The following is an 8,696-nucleotide window of genomic DNA, read 5'->3' on the forward strand; positions in this document are numbered from 1 at the left end:
GGTGTGTAAAACATCAGCTGTGGAGACAAAGGCTACCAGGCGTGGTGCTGGTCACCCACCATGCCCACTTGGGCCCCCACCGGTCTGTTAACGTCTGTAGGGGTGTTCTTTGGTGGTGGTGGTGGTATTGGACGCAGCAAGTTGGCACAGTAGGGAGCACAGGTGGTGCATCTGCCAGTCATCTCCGTCAACCCGTGGCACCCGCTGGGTCTGTCCTGTGACCTGCCGGCAGCGAGAGCCTTCCGCACTTCCACGCCGACATCCTCAAAGTGCACCTAGCCTGGCACAGGCGCCTTGGCGCCGTCACCGGCTGTTGTTGTTGTTGTTGATGTGGTGGCGGTGCAGGTTCGCGCGAGGCCGCCTTCGCGTTCGCGGTGTCGTCGGCGGGCGTTGCGCACGCGGTGTCGCGCGCGTGCCGCGAGGGCGACCTGGCCACGTGCGGCTGCAGCCGCGCGGCGCGACCCGCGGCGCTGCCCCGCGACTGGCTGTGGGGCGGCTGCGGCGACAACGCCGAGTACGGCTACCGCTTCGCCAGGGAGTTCGTGGACGCGCGCGAACGCGAGCGGGGAGGAGGTGGAGGAGGAGCCGGTGGCGGCGGTGGTGGCGGACGATCGTCTCCAGAGTACGCGCGCGCCGTCATGAATCTGCACAACAACGAAGCCGGCCGGCGGGTGAGTAGGTGGGTGAGTGGGTGAGTGTGTGGGTGGGTGAGTGAATGGGTGCGTGGGTGGGTGAGTGGGTGGGTGAGTAGGTGGGTGAGTGTGTGGGTGGGTGAGTGTGTGGGTGGGTGAGTGGGTGGGTGGGCGTGTGGGTGAGTGGGTGAGTGTGTAGGTGGGTGGGTGAGTGTGGGTGGGTGAGTGTGTGAGTGGGTGAGTGGGTGAGTGTGTGGGTGGGTGAGCGTGTGGGTGGGTGAGTGGGTGGGTGAGTGTGTAGGTAGGTGAGTGTGTGGTTGAATGGGTGGGTGGTTGAATGGGTTGGTGGCTGGATGAATGAGTGGCTGAATGGGTGGGTGTAGGTAGGTGAGTGAGTGGGTGGGTGAGTGTGTAGGTAGGTGAGTGTGTGGGTGGGTGAGTGGGTGGGTGAGTGGCAGGATTATGAGTGACGTGGCTGTTGAGGTGCGCAGGCGGTGCAACTGCTCCGCGGCTCCCAAACCCCAGTAACATGCAAACGTTGGGCCAACGCTGGCACGTGGTTAGAAACGTCGGCCCAACGTCGTTAGCTCAGCGTTAGCCCAATGTGCCACGTTGACTGGGGGGTCGCGAGGGCTGTGACGAGTTGTGGGGCTGGGGAGGTGCAATGGGACAATGCCCCCCCCCCGCCCTGCCACGCAAACCGCGGCACGGCTCGCTGCCGACACGCAGATCCCCGGCTCTTTTAGGTGGGGGTTTAACGATGCATCGAATGTATCGACTCATATGCACACATTTGTTTAGCCCGTGTTGCATGTAAACGAGCTCACATTTGCTGCCAGTAGAGGCGACAATTCTTAACAACTCAACGGGGAATGCGGAATTTCCACCACTGGATCAGGACTGCGAAAAACGGGGCTGGCGGTGGTGATGGTAGTGATGATGATGGTGGTAATTATGGTGGTGAAGATGGTGGTGATAATTATGGTGGTGAAGATGGTGGTGGTAATTGTGGTGGTGAAGATGGTGGTGGTAATTGTGGTGGGATGGTGATGCTGTTGGTGGTGATGGTGGTAATTAAGGTGGTGATGATGGTGGTGGTGATGATGATGGTGGTGGTGATGATGGCGGTAGTGATGATGGGGGTGGTGATGGTGATGATGGTGGTGATGTTGGTAGTGGTAGTGATAATGGTGTTGGGGATAGCAATGGTGGTGGTGATGGTGGTGTTCGTGGTAATTATGGTGATGTTGGTGCTGATAGTGGTGATGATGGCGGTGGTGGTGATAATGATCTTGGTGGTGGTGGTGATGATGATGTTGGTGGTGATGATGGTAATGATGATGGTGGTGGTGGTGATGATGATGTTGGTGGTGACGGCTGTGGTGATCACGGCGTGGCACTGCAGGCGGTGTACAGCCTAGCGGACGTCGCGTGCAAGTGCCACGGCGTGTCGGGCTCCTGCTCGCTCAAGACCTGCTGGCTGCAGCTCGCCGACTTCCGTCGAGTCGGGACCGCCTCAAGGTGAGCGCAGCTGCCCAGAGGGGGTGGAGCGTGCAGGCGGTGACACTGCAGAGGGTGAGAGGCGAAGTGAGGCCACGGGGCCTCGGTTCATTCCATGCGCCACGGTGTCTGTCGCGCCAACCTCGTCACTTCATGCGATTTTACGCGGACCGTGTGGACGTGTGTTTATAATAGAATCAAACCCGAGCTGACTGAGACCCATCCTCTCTGGGTTTGGGACTGCAGTTGGACCAGTGGCCACATTGCCGGGTGCACAATGGGCGATTGGTCGTGGGTGGCGAGGATGGAGCAATCCACCGTCGGTTCGGTTCACAGCCATGAGTTTCCTCATGCGCTTCCTTCGTCTGACAAGATATTTTTTCCCAATATCGTGCAAATTTTCCACAGTTTATTTTTGCTTGTGTAGTGTCAACGATTCAGAGACAAAGTTTCTAGGAGGGACTTTCTTCATTAACAACTTCACTGTCTCGTCCACACACTCTCCACTGTAGCTCAACCTCGCCTGTACACAACCCTAGCCGTCAAACACTGACGGCACTGACTGAGATAGCCAACTACTCTCCTTCGAGCGCAACATCTAGCGAAGATGGCAGCGACGACGGCGACGAGATGAGAGCGACAACGAGACGAGTCCACTCCTAGAACCGGCAGCCACGAGCCCCCCCCCCCCTGCTTTCGGCTCCTTTTATGCTCCCCAGCGCGGCCTGGCTCCGCCCTGACCGCGCCTCCCTTCTCGAACTCGCTAGCAGGTTCCAGGGGCCTCCGAATGTGATCCTCCGTGACCCTTGCCCCAGTTCCTCCGCCCTGCCCACACCCCGTGCACGCCCTCACCGGCGTGTGCGCTGTCTGTCCACCACAGTTGCCGCTGCTGTCCACCAGCCGGCGCTATTACACTACACTTGGATAATTATCTATAGGACAGATACAAATCTATAGAGATAGTGAGCAATTCACGAATCTATAGAGATGCCGTGCTACTCATTACCCGGATGAAAGTTATTAATGCCCCTTGTGAACTGCACTTTAATTCTTTAATGAATGCATTTTGGATGTAGCTAACGAACGAGACATCATGAGCAATGATGATACATCAGCTGCACGTGACACTTATCACCAGAATTTTACGAGGCATCTTGCCTTGGTTGTGAGAAATTGCCATTCGGAACCAAAGACAATGATGGTGTGCTTCTATACAGCTATCATTCAGTCCATCCTCACCTCCTCCATCACCGTCTGGTACGCTGCTGCAACTGCCAAAGACAAGAGCAGACTGCAGCGTATCATCCGCACTGCTGAGAAGGTGATTGGCTGTAATCTACCAACCCTTGAGGACCTGCACACTTTGAGGACCCTGAAGCGAGCGAGGAAGATTGCGGACGATTCCTCGCACCCTGGATACTCTCTGTTCCAGCTACTCCCCTCCGGCAGAAGGCTGCGGTCCATCAAGACCAAAACCTCACGTCATAAAAACAGTTTTTTCCCATCTGCTGTTGGCCTCCTCAACAAGGCCAAGGGCTTAAAATGACTTTTACACTTAAAATGACTGTTACACTTACTATAACATTTTATCTACATAATTACACCTTTCCATACTTACAACGTGTAATCTTATTTGTATTTTTGTATTTTAAGATTGTTTAATACGGCTAATTAACATTTTACATTCGCATTTTATAAGGTCTACTTATTCATAATTTTAAAGATTTTAGCCCTTTGGTATTACTTATACTTTGTAACGTTAGTATAGTTAGAGTGTATACCTTTTATATAAGTTAAGATTCCTACTTGTTCAATGTATGCACCGTCCCGCCATAGTGAATTCCTTGTTTGTGCAAACTTACATGGCGATTAAAACCGTTTCTGATTCTGATTCTGAACGCTGCAGCTAGCAGTGCATCAACCTGTGTCAAAGGAATAATCCCAGGGAGATGACGTCGCTGAACACCGCTGGTGCACAGCCTGCAGTAGGCCTCGCTCTACACACTGGGCACGCAACTTCCAATAGAAAACAATGGGCCACTGTCATGTCTGTGATGGAGCCGATCGCCACCGGGACGCATTCGCCGGGAGGGCCCCTGCAACCATAGCCTAGTGGTGGCGCTAGGCCCAAGCAAACCGAGCAAACACACGCCAGGGTCCCAAGCAGCTCGGGGGGCCCCAGATGAACTCAATAACCACTCGGCTCCTCCTCACCTGTCACGCGCTATGACGACGATGATGATGACGACGATAACGACGACGACGACCGTGGTGGCGCCTGCAGGAAAAGTACGACGGAGGTGCTGCCATGAGGCTGGTGAGCCGCAAAGGGAGCGGTGGCGCTGGTGCCGCTGGTGGCGCCGGTGGCGGCGGCGGCGGCGGGCGGTCGTCTCCGCAGCTGGAGCCCGTGAACGGGCGCTTCACGCCCCCACGCAGGACGACCTCGTCTACTTGGACGCGAGCCCCGACTACTGCACGTACGACGAGACGCGCGGCATCGCCGGCACGGTGGCGCGCCAGTGCAACCGCACGTCCGAGGGCACCGACGGTTGCGAGCTCATGTGCTGTGGCAGAGGATACGACCACTACAAAGGTGACAAAATCCTTGCATTTTCCCTTCGCTGTCTCTGTCGCATTTGAGTGTAAGCAAATTTCTGGAATAAGGGAAAGTTAATTTTTTGTTCAAATATGGTGCGGCTGAAACTCGACTTCGAGCCCATGATCCAAAAGGTGCCGGCTCATTGACCCTGACACAGCCACTACGATTCAGCCAAGCCACTCGGCTAGCTGCAGAAGCTTAAACTTATCTCGCTCCCATACGGATTCTTCATCTGGTGACGTAACGGTGATCGCATGAATTGGGATAAAAATTGGGGACATATAATGACAACAACAACAACAAATTATCTCTCCGGCGTGCGTTCGGGGGTCGGTACCACACGTTCGCCCGGCACGATGTCTGACGTTTCGCCTCACGCCCGCTGCATTCCCCTCCTCCCCAGCCACGGTGGTAGAGCGATGCCACTGCAAGTTCCACTGGTGCTGCTACGTCAAGTGCAGGATGTGCACAGAGATCGTCGACCGATTCGTCTGCAAGTAGCCGGCACGGCCCCCACGGCTCCCACGGCCCCCACGGCCCCACGGCCCCTACGGCCGCCCCGGTTTGGCCGAGCGACGCCGTGGCCCCAGCGCCCTCCCGCCCCGGCGTCTCCACGTCGCCAGAACCCCAACGCCTTCTCTCTCGACGGGCCGGACGTCAATAATGCAGCCGGCCCGCACGCAAACCCCCACTCGGCGTCAGCCACGAGCCCGGCGCGTGGCTTCAGCTGCGGACTGGCTGCTACTCGTCGCGTGCCACCTGCAGCTCCGGGCTAGCAGCGACTCGGACAAGATTTCTACACCCGGTACACCACATCCATCGGCTACCAGTCACGTGCCACCTGCAGCTCCGGGCTAGCAGCGACTCGGACAAGATTTCTACACCCGGTACACCACATCCATTGGCTACCAGTCACGTGCCACCTGCAGCTCCGGGCTAGCAGCGACTCGGACAAGATTTCTACACCCGGTACACCACATCCATTGGCTACCAGTCACGTGCCACCTGCAGCTCCGGGCTAGCAGCGACTCGGACAAGATTTCTACACCTGGTACACCACATCCATCGGCTACCAGTCACGTGCCACCTGCAGCTCCGGGCTAGCAGCGACTCGGACAAGATTTCTACACCCGGCACACCACATCCATCGGCTACCAGTCACGTGCCACCTGCAGCTCCGGGCTAGCAGCGACTCGGACAAGATTTCTACACCCGGCACACCACATCCATCGGCTACCAGTCACGTGCCACCTGCTACTCCAGTCTACTAGTGACCCGGAAGATATTCAGCAAGAAATTGAAGCCCCCGGTGTTATCGCAACAACAGAAAGGCTCAGGTTACCGTCGCCTGTATTATTATTATTGTAATTATCGTCGCTATTATTTGTGGCACTGTTTTTTGTTGTTGTTGCAACTCGACTGAGAAAGTTGATTGGTCTATAAACTGGCAGCAGCTACTGCCTTGCCTTTTTTGGTGTCGCCAAAAGCCAACATCTGAAGGGGCCAGGATATCAACCAACACCAGCCGTCGGCTACCTCCGGCTGCCCCCCGGCGTTCTGAAGGCACCACGTTGTGAAATGCCTTCTCCAACTGTGAGTCGTTCAGTCATGAGCTGGCGCCCCCCTCCCCGCCCCTCTCTCTCTCTGCTCCGGAGAGGGCCTCCATTCCAAACACTTGAAACGGCCATTGGGGGCTTAACTTCAGCCCGGATCTGTCCGGGGATTAGCGACCCATAAAATATTTCCCCACCCGGCACACCACATCCAGTATCTATATATCTCTCTTGCTACGGCCGTGGCTACCCACCTACTGCTCCGGTCTACCGGCGACCCACCGGCAGATATTCGGTGCGCAATCGAGGAACCCGGTTGCGACGAACACATTGCCCGCTGTGAGGCAGCGCGAACGGCGTTCACTTGCGGCGAGGCGTTTGCGACGCCGCCGCCACTTCCGCCAGGTGCCCGGGGACACTCGCGACAGCTTCGCTCTGGCGACCGTCGGCAGATGGTAGACGGCCGTTCTGTCGCGAGCTGCTGTTGGCGACGTCGCCCATGGGGGAGAGCGCCGAGCCGGTCGGCTGCAAGCGGTCGGTCGACGTTTTTCCAGTCGCCGCTGTGTACGAGGGAGAGGCGTCACCCGCTGTCGATATTTTTTTTCGTCCGTCAGACTGTGAAACGCGGTTGGACTTGCGCGGCGCTGCGGCGGGTGGAGAGCGACTTACTCGCGAGGTCAAACACCGAGGTCGGGGGTCGTCAGAAGCCCAACATCATCATCATCATCCTTCCAGGCTTATTAAAATGAGTACCGCTTTGTGGGAAGTCAACAAACGGGTAGTCCCGTGGAGAGACTGATGCCCCCCCCCCCCCACCTCCTCCTGGCATGGAAATGTTGAATTTAGTCCACTGGCTCAGGGCCACCAATTGATGTGACGGGCCCCACCATCTTGCTCGTCTGCTCGAGCAGGGAGACACTCCTGGACGCTTAAAAGTGTTTTTGTCTTTTCAAGAACAAACGGGAAAACCATCGTCACGGGGCTCAATCGGGATCCGTCGTGGGCACGTTGTGATTGAGCTATCGGTGAGCTGCGGTTTGCAATATGGAAGGGATCGTTGTACAAACATTTTTTGTCGCTCACATTCTTAACTTATCGAGCCGAATTTAATCTTGGAAAGTATAAAATTCCTGCATGGCAACAGCCGTTTCAAATACACAATGTGTCTATATGTAATTGTATGCATGCTAACTAACAGTATGTAGGAGACGGTATATACTGTGTACGACAAGTTTCTTAAATCCCTTCCTCGCCCACCCCAGCCAGCAGTAGGCGGTGGGGTACAGTGTGGGTAACTCCCCCACCTCTTTCAAATCGTCTGGCCGCTGCGGTAGCGTGGGAGCAGGACCCTTGAGAGGCGTTTCTCTGGAGCTCCCACTAGCGGAGAGACCCTTCCACCAGCAGTGGTCTGAGCAGGCAATTGCAGGGCAGCGCCTTGGGCGCCACGGTGGCGAGATGTTATCTCCATCGCCTGGTGTGCAGGAGGTCGTGTGTTCGATCCCGACCCTGACACCTGCTGCTGTATATTTGCAGTTTGCGCGTCTCTCCACCAATGGCCACGTGGATTTTGATCCGTGTCCTCGGGTTTTTTCCCTCCACGTTGAGAATGAACATCACGAGTACAGAGGATTTGGCTTTTATAAATTCCCACCTGATAGGTCACTTCGTTGAGCTATCATTTGTGGCCAGGTCGCTTCTGAAAAAGGGATAAACAGCTGAGTGGGCCTTACATGGTAAAATCAAATAAATATGTAAATAGCAAAAATAAAAAAATACTTTGCCACCCCTTACTCTGTACAAGGGGCAGTCAACAATATGGAGAATGAGAAGCACGGTATTTGTAAGCTTCATTTACAAGACCCCCTCTATTTATGTCCCAAACACAACGGTGACGTGCGCGATTGCGTTACCATGCTGTACACAGTTAACCGTGGGGTATGTACGTGCGTCAAGTCACGACCTGTTCTCACAACTTATTGAATGCCTCTTGTTTAAATACATTCATATCCTGCCGAGGGATGGCGGCGTGGAGCGGTGGCACAGTGGTTGGCACACCGTGCTATGAATCCAGCAACCTGAGATTGATGCCCGGGTCAAGGCGAATTGACCGACTTCAACTCGCCAATACCGCACTGACCAGAAGTGGTGAAACGCGGACAAACGACCCCTATGACCGACTCGGGTGTGCGGAAGCCATTCATCCCAAAGCGCTGAACATTATCTTCATCATTATCATCTTCATTATTATTATGACGTATCCTGTATAAAACATCAACTTGGCACACACACATTGTGAATATTGGACTCCTACGCACGGACGCACGCACGCACGCAGTCACCCTCTCAGGCAAACGTACCCACAGTCACCCCCTCAGGCACACAGACTCACCCACAGTCACCCCCGTTTTGGAC

The 8,696-nt window shown here is 55.5% G+C and overlaps 1 pseudogene; it reads left to right on the forward strand.

Annotated features, from left to right (window-relative positions):
- The first annotated feature begins 345 nt into the window (after positions 1-345).
- LOC133339766 (protein Wnt-5b-like) lies at positions 346-7,844 on the forward strand (annotated as a pseudogene).
- Positions 7,845-8,696: the final 852 nt, after the last annotated feature.

Source organism: Lethenteron reissneri, unplaced genomic scaffold (assembly GCF_015708825.2).
Source record: "Lethenteron reissneri isolate LAM-NWPU_2019-01 unplaced genomic scaffold, ASM1570882v1 scaffold_259, whole genome shotgun sequence".
Taxonomy (NCBI): Eukaryota; Metazoa; Chordata; class Hyperoartia; order Petromyzontiformes; family Petromyzontidae; genus Lethenteron; species Lethenteron reissneri.